This window comes from Staurois parvus, unplaced genomic scaffold (assembly GCF_062004578.1).
Source record: "Staurois parvus isolate SC_StPar_1 unplaced genomic scaffold, SC_StPar_1.0 ptg002073l, whole genome shotgun sequence".
NCBI lineage: Eukaryota > Metazoa > Chordata > Amphibia > Anura > Ranidae > Staurois > Staurois parvus.
Window position 1 is genome coordinate 594,756 of NW_028319869.1, and position 16,824 is coordinate 611,579.

General features: G+C 46.3%; 1 protein-coding gene across 2 annotated transcripts in view; it reads right to left on the reverse strand.

The window, feature by feature from the left end:
* LOC149432866 (F-actin-monooxygenase mical2-like) overlaps positions 1–16,824 on the reverse strand; it is a 252,130-nt gene that overhangs the window by 213,086 nt on the left and 22,220 nt on the right. The gene's annotated exons all lie outside the window — the stretch shown is intronic.

The following is a 16,824-nucleotide window of genomic DNA, read 5'->3' on the forward strand; positions in this document are numbered from 1 at the left end:
TCTCCTATTCCTGGTGGCACCAGCACTCTCCTATTCCTGGTGGCACCAGCACTCTCCTATTCCTGGTGGCACCAGCACTCTCCTATTCCTGGTGACACCAGCACTCTCCTATTCCTGGTGACACCAGCACTCTCCTATTCCTGGTGACACCAGCACTCTCCTATTCCTGGTGACACCAGCACTCTCCTATTCCTGGTGACACCAGCACTCTCCTATTCCTGGTGACACCAGCACTCTCCTATTCCTGGTGACACCAGCACTCTCCTATTCCTGGTGACACCAGCACTCACCTATTCCTGGTGACACCAGCACTCACCTATTCCTGGTGACACCAGCACTCACCTATTCCTGGTGACACCAGCACTCTCCTATTCCTGGTGACACCAGCACTCTCCTATTCCTGGTGACACCAGCACTCTCCTATTCCTGGTGACACCAGCACTCTCCTATTCCTGGTGACACCAGCACTCTCCTATTCCTGGTGACACCAGCACTCTCCTATTCCTGGTGACACCAGCACTCTCCTATTCCTGGTGACACCAGCACTCTCCTATTCCTGGTGACACCAGCACTCTCCTATTCCTGGTGACACCAGCACTCTCCTATTCCTGGTGACACCAGCACTCTCCTATTCCTGGTGACACCAGCACTCTCCTATTCATGGTGACACCAGCAGTCTCCTATTCATGGTGACACCAGCACTCTCCTATTCATGGTGACACCAGCACTCTCCTATTCATGGTGACACCTGTACTCTCCTATTTGTGGTGACACCTGAACTCTACTATTTGTGTTGACACCTCAAGCCTACTATTCACGGGGACACCTGCACCCTCTTATTCCTGGTGACACCTGGACAGGAAATGGGAAGGAATCCCTCCTGGAGAACATTAGACAGCATTTCTGACTCTTACCCTCCCTATGGAAAACTATCGGTAATAAAGAAAACTTCTTTTTGAGTTGGGCTTAAAGGGTTAGTCAGCCAAAATCCAACCTTAGATCACCAACTGGCATTTTTATCTCAGAGACTCCAGCAGCCAAGTTTGTGTTCGTGACTCCTACAACCGGTCCCAACTATGAATTTTTTTTAGAAGGAAAAGTGAGACTCTTGAGAGCTTTTTGCTGGGGGAGTCCCTGGAAGAGTCTTTGGATCCATGTGCTTCACATACACATAAATCAAATTTCCATTTTTCAGCAAACTGACCCTCTAATATGTCAGATTCAGTCTAAAAACAGGTGATGTACTGTATATATAATGATCTCTCTTTCTATATATATATATAAAATATATTATATATTAAAAAAATATATTGTTATATATTACTTTAAGGGCTCATGTACACTGCAGATGATAAACTCACGTTTAGGAGCTGTTCCACGTTTTTTTCAGCAGCCCCTGAACTCTCCCTAATGTTTTCCTATGTGTCTATGTACATGTACATGTTGTTTACAGTCGTTTTTTTGAACGCAGAAAACTTGCATTCAGCAGACGATTTTATCAGCGTTTCAAATGCCAAATGCTTGTAAACGAGGCTAAACGCAGCAAATCACATTTATAAGAGTTTGTGTCTGAATTGTTTTTCAAGTCTTATGGTCTCCCGATGCTGTCCAGAGCCTTTTTTCATCATGAAAAATGCATGCAAAGCATTTTCAAGGTACTCAGATGGACAAAACACTGAACACAGGATGTTCCTACCAAGCTGGTCACATGTTGCAATGATCAATTCACATCTCAGACCTCTCCCACTCTTGGAAACAAAAGATATGTTAATGACCATTCACACCTCAAATTCCTCATAAAGACCCCCCTGCCAGGTGACCTTAATGACTCCCTCCACCAGACACCTTTCCCACCCTTGGAAACAAAAGAAATGTTAATGAGCAACTCACACCTAAGCTAATCTCAACACATACTGCTGTCTCTGCTTCTACTCTCTGTATTTCTCTGAAACAGTCTGAATTCATTAATAATTTACCACTTTTCAGTGCACTCTGGGCATTTGGGAGGTTCTCCTGTGCTTATCTTTAAAAAAACGCTTCTAAACGCAAATGCGCATAATCAGACTTTTTTTAACCTACATTTTCCAGCAGTCAGTTTCCACTGTTCAGAAACATCCCGTGTACATGAAGCCTAATTGTATACTTATTTATTTATAATACAATTATTATTCTAAAATATATATAATTATTATTATTATACAGTATTTATAAAGCGCCAATAGTTCGCTCAGCGCTTTACATTACAAAGGGGGACAGAACATGTGACAGAACAATACCAGTACAATGCAAAACATGAGGGGATCGAGGGCCCTGCTCTTTGGAGCTTACAATCTATTACAATCTCTTACAATTTATTATTGTAAAATATATATATATATATATATATACACACACAGTATATCAGGAAAGCCTATCCCACCCTCTGCTAATACTGGAATCCTCTACTCTTCCAACCACTCCATCCCTCACAGTTATTACCTATTGTACCATTCACCCCTCCCTCCTAGATTGTAAGCTCCCAGGATCAGGGCCCTCAAATCCCTCTTGTATTGAACTGTATTGTTACTGTATTGTCTCCCACTATAATGTAAAGCGCTGAGCAAACTGTTGGCGTGATATAAATCCTGTATAATAATAATAATATATATACTGTATATACTATATTGCCAACAGTATTGGTCGGCCTGCCGTTACACACACATGAACTTTAATGGCCCCCCCAGTCTTAGTACGGAGGGTTCAATATTGAGTTGGCCCCACCCTTTGCTGCTATAAAAGCTATATTACATATATAATATATCAATTTTATACAAATCTATATAGTGACAGGAGCCAAGTTCTAAGAAGCTGAGATCCTATGACCGCATCCGTGTTAATTTTCGTGTGAGACCAGAGTGCACCTTTGAACGCAGGCTGGAAGCACTGTCCGCACCCCTGTCCTGTGTGCGCAGAGCCGGCCCAGAATTCCAGGCCTGTTAAAACCCAGCTGGGTGTTGTGCTAATTAATCTTTGACATTAGACATCATCGATACAATGGCTGGATGAGGTAAGGGGGTCGGTCGTGACATTGCTGAGTCCTTACATCATCCCTGACAGCAGAGGAACCCCACAATGCACCATGACCTCAGGAGGGTGCGGGCTGCATGTTGCTATCGTGTAGAGTGATTATGTAACTGTTTGATAGTAAATCTGTCTTTAAAGTGTATTTCGAGCCAAAACATTTTTTTTTTCAATTTCATTTCTAAATAGCTGAAAGAAGTTGTAACCTTTTTTTGCTCTATTACTGCTCTGTGACCCCACTGGGGAGATTTTTTCCTCAGTTTGTTTCTTGTTGTCACCAGGACAAGAAGAGAAGAATAAACTCCAAGAGACACACACAGCAGTGAAGAGAAAGGAGAGTGTAGCTTTTTATCATTTGGTATTCATTGATCTTTGAATACATATACATTGTTTCTTTTTTCCTTTAAGCCCTGATGAAGAAGGAAGAGGACAGTCCCTGAAACGTATTGTTTTTGCATACAATTTGTCTTCGGAATAAATGTTGTTTTCTGAACATTACAGCACAATGCTTCAATTCAATATTCAGTCATCCTCATCACAACCCAAGGCAATCATGAAAAACGTTTGGTGTTTCTAGGACGGCATCAGAAGACGATGTACACGTTCTCCAGTGAGCAAAGCAAGGGTCAATGGCAGCCTGTTGCACACACATTTGAGGGAATACATAAGAACACGCCCACCTAAGCCCATTGATTTGTGCCAGATGGCCTATTTAAGAAACAATGGATTGTCTTCACTTGTTAACCTGCCACCCGAATCCACACCTATTTCTGTAACCTGCTTACATGTTGCTGATTTGGCCTACCCCTGGACTTGGCTCTGCTCGGAATTCCTGGTGATCCTGATCTTGGCTGTGTTTGCCTGCCTGTTGCTGACTTGGCTAGTTCCTGACCTCGGCCCATCTCTGCTGACTTTCCGTTGGAACCCGACCTGATCCTGACTCTGCCGTTGTTTGCCTGCCTGTTGCTGACTCTACTTGTTCCTGAGCACAGCTCATCTCCTTTAGTTTCCTGGTGTGACTTGGCTGGATCCTGACCATGACTTTGTTTGACTGCCTGTTGCTGACACAGCTAGTTCCTGACCACAGATTATTTCTACTGACTTCCTAGTGTGACCCAGCCTGATCTTGACCCCAACTTTGTTTGCCTGCCTTTTGTTGAGTTGGCTAGTTCCTGACCACCTCTGGCCTGTCTCTGACCTTCATTCATTTCTGACCATTCCTGACCATGGTCCATCTCTGCTGACTTCCTGGTGTGACCTGGCCTGATCCTGATCTTGCCTTTGCTTGCCTGCCTGTTGTTGACTTGGCTAGTTCCTGATCTCAGCCTATCTCTGCTGACTTCCTGGTGTGACCTAGCCTGATCCTGATCTTGCCTTTGCTTGCCTGCCTGTTGACTTGGCTAGTTCCTGATCTCAGCCTATCTCTGCTGACTTCACGTTGGGATCCAACCTAGTATTGACCCATCTTCATTTGCCTGGCTGTTACTGCTAGTTCTTGACCATGGCACATCTCTTCTAACATCCTGGTGTTACCCAGCTATATCCTGACCTCATATTTGTTTGTCTGCCTGTTGCTGATTTGGCTAGTTCCTCACCACAATAGTCAAGGCGAGAGATAGCCAGGGAGTGTATAAGTTGCTTAGTAGTTTCTGTGGTTAAGAACGGGCGTATCTTGGAGATGTTGTGGAGGTGAAGTCTACAAGATTTGGACAGCGACTGGATTTGGGGCTGAAAGGACAGATGGGAGTCTAGGATTACACCTAGGACCCTGGCATGAGGGCAGGAACCGATGGTTGTGGTATTGATATTGATGGAGAAGTCGGGGAGGGGGCACGGGCTGAAGGGAATAGAATGAGCTCCATTTTGAAAAGACTGAGTTTGAGGAAGTGGAGTGACATCCATGCCGATATATCACTTAGTAGGTTAGTAATACGAGAGGAGACTGAAGGGGGGAGGTGAGGGGTAGAAAGATAGATTTGTGTGTCATCAGCATAGAGATGGTACTTAAAGCTGTGGGAGTTTATCAAGTGACCAAGGGAGGAGGTGTAGATGGAGAAGAAAAGAGGTCCAAGGACAGAACCTTGAGGGACCCCTACAGAAAGAGGGAGTGAAGAGGAGGAGACAGAGTTATAGGTAACGCTGAAGGAGCACTGCAATAGGTAGGAGAAGAACCAGGAGAGAGCAGAGTCTTGGAGGCCAAGAGAGTTTTTTGAGGAGGAGGGGATGGTCGACAGTATCAAAAGCCGCAGAGAGGTCAAGTAGTAAGAGTACGGAGTAGTGGCCATTGGTTGGGATGAGTATGGAGTAGTGACCATTGGCTGGGATGAGTATGGAGTAGTGACCATTGGTTGGGATGAGTACGGAGTAGTGGCCGTTGGTTGGGATGGGTACGGAGTAGTGGCCGTTGGTTGGGATGGGTACGGAGTAGTGGCCGTTGGTTGGGATGGGTACGGAGTAGTGGCCGTTGGTTGGGATTTGTACGGAGTAGTGGCCGTTGGTTGGGATGGGTACGGAGTAGTGGCCGTTGGTTGGGATGGGTACGGAGTAGTGGCCGTTGGTTGGGATGGGTACGGAGTAGTGGCCGTTGGTTGGGATGGGTACGGAGTAGTGGCCGTTGGTTGGGATGAGTACGGAGTAGTGGCCGTTGGTTGGGATGAGTACGGAGTAGTGGCCGTTGGTTGGGATGAGTACGGAGTAGTGGCCGTTGGTTGGGATGAGTACGGAGTAGTGGCCGTTGGTTGGGATGAGTACGGAGTAGTGGCCGTTGGTTGGGATGAGTACGGAGTAGTGGCCGTTGGTTGGGATGAGTACGGAGCAGTGGCCGTTGGTTGGGATGAGTACGGAGCAGTGGCCGTTGGTTGGGATGAGTACGGAGCAGTGGCCGTTGGTTGGGATGAGTACGGAGCAGTGGCCGTTGGTTGGGATGAGTACGGAGCAGTGGCCATTGGTTGGGATGAGTACGGAGCAGTGGCCGTTGGTTGGGATGAGTATGGAGTAGTGGTCATTGGTTTTAGCAGTTAGTAGATCATTAGTGAGTTTTAGTAGGGCAGTTTCAGTGGAGTGGAGTGAGCGAAAGCCAGACTGTAAAGGGTCAAGAAGGTTGTTGTCGGTGAGATGGGAGCTCAGGCGATTGTAGACTAAGCATTCTAGGAGTTGAGGTAAATGGCAGCAGGGAGATGGGTCTTAAGTTGTTCAGGTTGGTGGGGCCCAGAGGGCAGTAGGCTAATTTGCTTACAATCAGCCTTTCCAGCTTCAAGAGCCAAGAGAGCCAATTAGGGGCCAAATGAGCATTCAAGTTAAACCAACTTAAGACATTCCAGGTGCTTGGAAACAAAAGGTATGCAAAGTCTTACAATGTCTTTTTTTCCAAAGCAGCCACAGCCTGTGTAGAAAAGCCTTTCCCCTGCCAGTGTGCTGCAGAGAGGAACCTTTGCTCTGGGTGGAAGCAGTGGTCTTTCTGCAGAGGTCTTCAATCAGCAAGGAGCAAAGAGCTTGGCTGATTGCAGAGCCATTGGTTGGACACAGCAGGGTGAGTCCACCCACAATTGTTACTCTAATTGATACTCTATAGGTGAGGTCTCTGTGCTGAGTTCCCCGATTGGCAGCCCTGCTGTATCCATTATGAGGGGCTCCCACCATCCCCGTGCTAAGTTCCCAGGTCTGTACACCCGCTGCACCCATTATTAAGGGTTCCCACCATCCCTGTGCTGAGTTCATGGGTCTGTACACCTGCTGTGTCCATTATGAGGAGTTCCCACCATCCCTGTGCTGAGTTCCCGGGTCTGTACACCCGCTGTGACCATTATGAGGAGTTCCCACCATCCCTGTGTTGAGTTCCCAGGTCTGTACACCCACTGTGCCCATCATAAGGGGTCCCCACCACCCCAGTACTGAGTTCCCAGATCTGTACACCCGCTGTGCCCATCATGAGGGGTTCCCCACCATCCCAGTACTGAGTTCCCGGGTCTGTACACCCGCTGTGCCCATCATGAGGGGTTCCCACCATCCCAGTACTGAGTTCCCAGGTCTGTACACCCACTGTGCCCATCATGAGGGGTTCCAACCACCATCAATTAGGAGGAGGAACTAGAACACACAAAAAAGTTTGAGATTCTTCAAAACTCCCAGATGGACAGAAACAAAATTTAGGAATTTTGGCAGAAGATGACCCCGCCCACCAGATTCAAATATCCCTTTTGAATATTAGTGGATGCTGGTAAACCGGGTTCACAGCTCCGCCCACCAGCTGCTGAAGTCTGGTAGAACTCTCAGCCCCATTCATTCATTGTATGTGATGGAGAAATCAGATGAAAATGTCACCTCCAGAAACAGAAAACAGAGCGCGTTGGATATTCAGCCCCCCCCCCCCACAACACACCTAAAATAGAAATACGAGTAAATGGTGGAATGATCCTTTAAATACGTGATGTTGGCATTGCCGGATGGATAACATGAAAAGTCAGCCGGAGACAAAACCATTTCCTTGCCCCGCGTTGGGCAGACGGCATTACTCATTCCTAAAAATACATTCCTCCTTCCAAAATCACTGATGACATGCCGTTCTATATACACAAAGGAAACATCCACCGGCCGGGTCCACAAAAGCACAAAATCCGCAGCAGATGTTATCAGCGTGGAGAGGACACCGGCTGGCAGGCGCTGCGTCTGATGAGGGAACGGCGTGTTCGCAATGCAGTGAAGTGGACCTGTCATCGGATATGTAGTTCATGCTAACTCCATGCATGCGCAGCATTGTGTCAGTGTAACACTTCCACGGGGCTCCCCCGGACAACGCCATCATCTGCCTTTCTCCACAGAAGGACGGCCCCATCTTTGTTCAGGCATCATCACAAACCTAAATAAAGAGCGCTTGGGCATGAAGTAGTTCACTATTAAAAGTAGTCTGTTGTGTCTCTGGATTACAGTGGCAATGCACTATTAATAATTGTGTCAGTATGCAGGCAGTGATTCTACCGTGCACAGGGCTGCTTTTAGAAACCATGGGGCCCCACACTGCCAACCTGACAGGTTTCCCCCCCCCCCAAAAAAAACAAACAAAAAAAAAAAACACAGTTTACGATGCTTCAATTATGAATGAACACAGTGAGTGATCCGTACCGATCAATCATTGTGTTGTTCAGAAAAGTAAGGAGCTGGTAAATGTGACATATTTAGAGGACCCTTACCCCCACTCCCCATTCTGAAGTATTCTATTGTATGCTTGCAGCTGCCAGTGGGAAGGAGAGGAGGCCAGCCGGCAGCACTGTGGGGGCACACAGGGGCAGGACTGCTTTTAGAAGCCATGGGGCTCCATACTGCAAACCAGACAGCCCGCCCTCCCCCCCCAAAAAAAAAAGTTTACTATGCTTCAGTTATGAATGAACACAGTGAGTGATCAGCACCGATCACACATTGTGTTCCTTCAGAAAAGCAAGGAGCTGGTAAATGTGACATGTTTAGAGGACCCTTCCCCCCATTTGGAAGCAGAGAAGGCCATCCGGCAGCACTGTGGGGGCACACAGGGGCAGGGCTGCTTTTAGAAACCATGGGGCCCCATACTGCCAACCTGACAGCCCCCCCCCAAAAAAAAAAAACAGTTTACTATGCTTCAGTTATGAATTAACACAGTGAGTGATCAGTACCGATCACTCACTGTGTTCATTCAGAAAAGTAAAGCGCTGGTAAATGTGACATATTTAGAGGACCCTTCCCCCACTATCCATCCTGAAGGATTCTATTGTATGCTTGCAGCTGCCAGTGGGAAGGAGAGGAGGCCAGCCGGCAGCACTGTGGGGGCACACAGGGGGAAACGTATGGTGCACAGTGAAGGCGATGGGTGCGGCGGGGGGGGAGGGGGCAAATACTGGAACCGATCTCCTGTATGGCTCTCTGCAGCAGCTGCAAGCCAGTGGGAGGGAGAGGAGATGAAGCCGGCTTTCATCTGCTGCGGAGGGAGCCATACAGGGGATCGGTTCCAGTAATTGCCCCCTGCCGTGCCGACCACCCTCCCTGCCCACATCCAATTCACCCACCTACCTGGGCCCCCCTGCTGACCTGGGTCCCATACAGGAGGACTTGTGGTGCCCCCTTATCCATGGCCCTGACCGTGCTTGTGCAGATATTGATATGGAGAAGCACACAGAGATGTAAACATTGTCATGGGCCTTGGAGGTAGCAGATGGGCAAGTATGGAGCTTTCTCTTATGGAGAGAAGCGGGATAGTTCTGCTAAAGGTGATGGTGAGAGTTTTCTTACCTTTGAAGTATTGTTTAGAGTAATTTCACCTCCAGCTCAAATGTTAAGCCTAAGGCTAACCATAACTCTAACCATGACCCTAAGGCTAACCTTATCTCTAAGCATAACCCTAAGGCTAACCTTATCTCTAAGCATAACCCTAAGGCTAACCTTATCTCTAAGCATAACCCTAAGGCTAACCTTATCTCTAAACATAACCCCAAAGCTAACCTTATCTCTAAAAATAACCCTAAGGCTAACCTTATCTCTAAACCTAACCCTAAGGCTAACCTTATCTCTAAGCATAACCCTAAGGCTAACCTTATCTCTAAGCATAACCCTAAGGCTAACCTTATCTCTAAACATAACCCCAAAGCTAACCTTATCTCTAAAAATAACCCTAAGGCTAACCTTATCTCTAAGCATAACCCTAAGGCTAACCTTATCTCTAAGCATAACCCTAAGGCTAACCTTATCTCTAAGCATAACCCTAAGGCTAACCTTATCTCTAAACATAACCCCAAAGCTAACCTTATCTCTAAAAATAACCCTAAGGCTAACCTTATCTCTAAACCTAACCCTAAGGCTAACCTTATCTCTAAGCATAACCCTAAGGCTAACCTTATTTCTAAACCTAACCCTAAGGCTAACCTTATCTCTAAACCTAACCCTAAGGCTAACCTTATCTCTAAACATAACCCCAAAGCTAACCTTATCTCTAAAAATAACCCTAAGGCTAACCTTATCTCTAAACCTAACCCTAAGGCTAACCTTATCTCTAAACCTAACCCTAAGGCTAACCTTATCTCTAAACCTAACCCTAAGGCTAACCTTATCTCTAAACCTAACCCTAAGGCTAACCATAACTCTAACCCTGACTCTAAGGCTAAACTTATCTCTAAAAATAATACTAACCCTAATTCTTAACCCTTACTCTAGGCCTAATGCTAACCCTAACGTTACTCCTAATATTAAATCTGATACGAACCCTAACTCTTAACCCTTACTCTAGGCCTAATACTAACCCTTACTCCAACCCCAATGTTAACTCTGATGCCAACCCTAATTCTAATATTACCTACTCTAACCCTAAAGTTATCCCTGATGCTAACCCAAATGTTAAATCTGATCTAATCCTAATTACTAATGCTAATTGTAAACCCTTACTATAACTCTAGACCTAATCCTAACCCTAATATTAACCCAAATGCCAAGCCTAACATTAACCCTAACTTTAGCTCTAATGCTAAGCCAAATTCTAAGCCTAATGTTCCCTACATACAGTGTGCTGTGTACAGAATGTAGGACTCAGGAGTGCGCTACGTACAGAATGAAGGATGTAGGAGTGCGCTACATACAGAATGCAGGACTCAGGAGTGCGCTAAATACAGAATGCAGGATCCAAAGAACAAAGGTATACCACTCAGGCAAACAATCCAGATCCATCCACAACAGGTGCAGGCTCCGGCTCACCACCACACACAATGCAATAGGAAGAAGGGTCAGCCGTGATTAAGCACGAGATCGTGTGAAACGTGTTAACAGGTCCTGTATTCATGTCCTGGTGTTTTGTGTGTCCTATGGATCAATAAATACACATTATATTCATCTATCCTCCGGTGTGCGGCTGACCCTTCTTCCTATTACAGAATGCAGGACTCAGGAGTGCGCTACGTACAGAATGCAGGACTCAGGTGTGCGCTACGTACAGAATGCAGGACTCAGGAGTGCGCTACGTACAGAGTGCAGGACTCAGGAGTGCGCTACGTACAGAATGCAGGACTCAGGAGTGCGCTACGTACAGAGTGCAGGACTCAGGTGTGCGCTACGTACAGAATGCAGGACTCAGGAGTGCGCTACGTACAGAATGCAGGACTCAGGAGTGCGCTGTGTACAGAATGCAGGACTCAGGTGTGCGCTACGTACAGAATGCAGGACTTAGGAGTGCGCTACGTACAGAATGCAGGACTCAGGAGTGCGCTACGTACAGAATGCAGGACTCAGGAGTGCGCTACGTACAGAATGCAGGACTCAGGAGTGCGCTACGTACAGAATGCAGGACTCAGGTGTGCGCTACGTACAGAATGCAGGACTCAGGAGTGCGCTACGTACAGAATGCAGGACTCAGGTGTGCGCTACGTACAGAATGCAGGACTCAGGTGTGCGCTACGTACAGAATGCAGGACTCAGGAGTGCGCTGTGTACAGAATGCAGGACTCAGGTGTGCGCTACGTACAGAATGCAGGACTTAGGAGTGCGCTACGTACAGAATGCAGGACTCAGGAGTGCGCTACGTACAGAATGCAGGACTCAGGAGTGCGCTACGTACAGAATGCAGGACTCAGGAGTGCGCTACGTACAGAATGCAGGACTCAGGTGTGCGCTACGTAAAGAATGCAGGACTCAGGAGTGCGCTACGTACAGAATGCAGGACTCAGGAGTGCGCTACGTACAGAATGCAGGACTCAGGAGTGCGCTGTGTACAGAATGCAGGACTCAGGTGTGCGCTACGTACAGAATGCAGGACTTAGGAGTGCGCTACGTACAGAATGCAGGACTCAGGAGTGCGCTACGTACAGAATGCAGGACTCAGGAGTGCGCTACGTACAGAATGCAGGACTCAGGAGTGCGCTACGTACAGAATGCAGGACTCAGGTGTGCGCTACGTACAGAATGCAGGACTCAGGAGTGCGCTACGTACAGAATGCAGGACTCAGGTGTGCGCTACGTACAGAATGCAGGACTCAGGTGTGCGCTACGTACAGAATGCAGGACTCAGGAGTGCGCTGTGTACAGAATGCAGGACTCAGGTGTGCGCTACGTACAGAATGCAGGACTTAGGAGTGCGCTACGTACAGAATGCAGGACTCAGGAGTGCGCTACGTACAGAATGCAGGACTCAGGTGTGCGCTACGTACAGAATGCAGGACTCAGGTGTGCGCTACGTACAGAATGCAGGACTCAGGTGTGCGCTACGTACAGAATGCAGGACTCAGGTGTGCGCTACGTACAGAATGCAGGACTCAGGAGTGCGCTACGTACAGAATGCAGGACTCAGGTGTGCGCTACGTACAGAATGCAGGACTCAGGAGTGCGCTACGTACAGAATGCAGGACTCAGGAGTGCGCTACGTACAGAATGCAGGAGTGCGCTACGTACAGAATGCAGGAGTCAGGAGTGCATTATGTACAGAATGAAGAAGTCAGGAGTGCGTTTCGTACAGGACGCAGGGGTAAACTACGTACAGTATGTAGGACTCAGGAGTGCGCTACGTACAGAATGCAGGACTCAGGAGTGCGCTACGTACAGAATGCAGGACTCAGGAGTGCGCTACGTACAGAATGCAGGACTCAGGAGTGCGCTACGTACAGAATGCAGGACTCAGGTGTGCGCTACGTACAGAATGCAGGACTCAGGAGTGCGCTACGTACAGAATGCAGGACTCAGGAGTGCGCTACGTACAGAATGCAGGACTCAGGGGTAAACTACATACAGAATGCAGGACGCAGGGGTAAACTACATACAGAATGCAGGACGCAGGGGTAAACTACGTACAGAATTCAGGACTCATTTTCCACTGCTGATTACTCAGTCCCACAACTGTATAAAACAGTAAAATAACACTCAGCATTGTTTCGTCACCTTCTGTGAACATTTTCACTGAACATGTGAATTTCTATTTTCCAGCTCATGAACATCTTTCTTCCTTCAACATACTTGGCCAAAATATGAAAATAAAAACCTTCCCGCAGACTTCTCAGAGCATAGTTCCATCAACTGGCTGTCCCAGCTGAACCCTTGAATGCTGTGTGGAAATTCTGATTCCTGGTTGTCACACTTTCCCAGCCGCCCCAGAGGACTCTTCAGCCGGCAGAAAAATATAACATGAACACAGCAGAAAGAACAGGATGTGCTGAGCTCCTTCCACAGACCGAGGATGAGACGGGACGCAGGAAGAGCGACTTTGTGCAGAAACACTCAGCTGTAGTTATTTATCATCAGATGTAATGTATGGGCGAAGGTCTGCTGGGAGTTGTAGTTCCCCCACACCTGGAGAAACAAGTACTGTACATAGTATAGGTTTGAATCCAGACAAATTCCGGTACCTGAATCCGGTCTCATTCACTGGCACTTGGTTGCATATAGGCAAATGAGGTTTATTGGCTCACTTTCATATTGACCAATGCGCTGCGGATGTGTGTGTATCATAAACGTGGCAAATGTTGCAGAGACCTGAATTTTACATGGAGAGTAAGTAGCCGGGTACTGGAGGGAGAGTGCTGGACAGTGGCACATGGCTGTACCCAGCTAGGGAACATGTTTCAGATCTATGATGAAACCTCGGATAGACACGGCAATCACATTACTTTGTTTAGAAAACAAAGGGTTGGGGTTAGAGTTAGGGGCACCGGTTAAGGTTGATGTTGGGGTAAGCATTTGAGTTGGAGTTAGGGTTAGCATTAGGGTTAGGGTTCCAGTTTTACATTGAGGTTGGCACTTGGATTAGAATTTAAGTTGGCTCACCTCTAACCCTAATGTTAACCCTACAGCTAAACCGTACAGGAAAGTCTAACCCTAATTCTAAACATAATGCCAACCCTAACACTAATCCGAACACTAACCCTAACACTAAACTCAACTCTAACCGTACAGGAAAGTCTAACCCTAATGTTAACCCTAACACTAACGGTACAGGAAAGTCTAACTCTAACCCGCTAGGCCTCACTTACTCTAACCCTGTTAGCCCTAATTCTAAACGTAATGCCAACCCTAACACTAATCCTAACACTAACCCCAACTCTAACCGTAGAGGAAAGTCTAACCCTAATGTTAACCCTAACTCTCACCCTAGACTCTCACCCTAGACTCTAGGCCTAACTTACTCTAACCCTAATGTTAACCCTAACACTAACCCTAACCCCAACTCTAACCGTACAGGAAAGTCTAACCCTAATTTTAGCCCTAACACTAACCCTAGACTCTAACCCTAGATGCTAGGCCTCACTTACTCTAACCCTAAGGTTAGCCCTAATTCTAAACGTAATGCCAACCCTAACACTAACCCCAACACTAACCAACTCTAACCGTACAGGAAAGTCTAACCCTAATGTTAACCCTAACTCTCACCCTAGACTCTCACCCTAGACTGTAGGCCTAACTTACTCTAACCCTAATGTTAACCCTAATTCTAAACATAATGCTAACCCTAACACTAACCCTAACCCCAACTCTAACCGTACAGGAAAGTCTAACCCTAATTTTAGCCCTAGCACTAACCCTAACCCTAGACTCTAACCCTAGATGCTAGGCCTCACTTACTCTAACCCTAATGTTAACCCTAATTCTAAACATAATGCTAACCCTAACACTTACTCTAACCCTAACCCCAACTCTAACCGTACAGGAAAGTCTAACCCTAATGTTAACCCTTACTCTAACCCTAGACTCTAACCCTAGATGCTAGGCCTCACTTACTCTAACCCTAACGCTTACTCTAATCCTAGACTCTAGGCCTCACTAACTCTAACCCTAATGTTAACCCTACAGCTAACCCTAACTTTAACTCATAGACTCTAGGACCTCTAATTGTAACCCTAGTGTTAACCCTACAGCCAATTCTAAGCCTACAACTAACCTTAACTCTAAACTGTACAATAAACCCTAGACCTAATGTTAACTCTAAGTCTAACCCTCATGTTAACGTTGATGCTAACACTAAGTCTTACTCTAACCCTAGACTCTGGACCCCCTAACTCTAACCCTAATGTTAACTCTACAGCTAACCCTAACTCTAACTGTACAGGAAACCCTAGACCTAATGTTAACCCTGACGCTAACACTAACTCTTACTCTGACCCTAGCTTCTAGACCCCCTAACTCTAACCCTAATGTTAACCCTACAGCTAACCCTAACTCAAAGCCTACAACTTACCCTAACTCTAATGTTACCTCTAACTCAATCCCTAATGTTAACACTCATGCTAACACTAACACTTACTCTAACCCTAGAATCTAGCCCTTCTCCCCCCTAAATCTAACCCTAATGTTAACCCTAAAGCTAACCCTTACTCTAAGCGTACAGCTACCCCCCAACTGTACAGGAAACCCTAACCCTAATGTTAACCCTAATGTTAACCCTAAATCTAAATCTGATACTAAGACTAACACTTACCCTAGATTCTAAACCCCCTAACTCTAACCCTAGAGCTAAACCTAACTCTAAGCCTACAACTAACCCGAACTCTAAGCCCAATAATAGCCCTGACTCTTTACCCTTGATGCCTCATTTAGGAATGAGTAGAATTATTTCACCTCTAACTCTAACCCTAATGTTAACCTCGCTGCTAACTCTAAGCATACAGCTAGCTCTAACCCTGATGTTAACCCTTACACTAACCCTTACACTTACCCTTACGCTAACACTAGAGTTAGGGATGTCTTTAGGGTTATAGTAAGGGTTAGTGTAAGGGTTAGTGTAAGGGTTAGTGTAAGGGTTAGTGTAAGGGTTAGTGTAAGGGTTAGTGTAAGGGTTAGTGTAAGGGTTAGGGCTAGCATCAGGGTAAACATTAGGGTTAACATTCAACTTTGAGGTCGGCACTTGGGTTGGCATACAACTTTAATATCAACGTAAGGGTAAGGGAACGTTGACCGTTTCTATAACCTTGATGTCTCATTTAAGGATTGGTGTATATATTTCACATCTAACTCTAACCCTAACGTTAACCCTGATACTAATCCTAACACTAACCCTAGAGTTGGGTGTTAAGCTTGGGAGTAGAGTAAAGGTTAGTATTGGAGTTAGGGTTAGCATCAAGGTCAACATTCGGATTAGCTTTAGAGTCAACATAAAGGACTAGAGGTGAAATACCTCCACTCATTCCTAAATGAGCCTTCAAGGGTAAGGAAAGGTTCAGTCAAGGTTTCCTCATCCCTAAATGAGACTTCAAGGGTAAGGAAACGTTCAGTCAAGGTTTCCTTATCCCTAAATGAGACTTCAAGGGTAAGGAAAAGTTCAGTCAAGGTTTCTTCATCCCTAAATGAGACTTCAAGGTAAGGAAACGTTTGATCAAGATTTCCTCATCCCTAAGTGAGACTTCAAGGGCAAGGAAACGTTCGATCAAGGTTTCCTCATCCCTAAATAAGACTTCAAGGGTAAGGAAAGGTTCAGTCAAGGTTTCCTCATCCCTAAATGAGACTTCAAGGGTAAGGAAAGGTTCAGTCAAGGTTTCCTCATCCCTAAATGAGACTTCAAGGGTAAGGAAACGTTCAGTCAAGGTTTCCTCATCCCTAAATGAGACTTAAAGGGCAAGGAAACGTTCGATCAAGGTTTCCTCATCCCTAAATGAGACTTCAAGGACAAGGAAACGTTCGATCAAGATTTCCTCATCCCTAAATGAAACTTCAAGGACAAGGAAACGTTCGATCAAGGTTTCCTTCCCGCTTTGCCCTCATTTCCCTGGGCAGAACTAGCCTAACCTCCTCCTCAAACTTCCATACTTACCGAGATGGCGACTCCTTCATGAACCTACA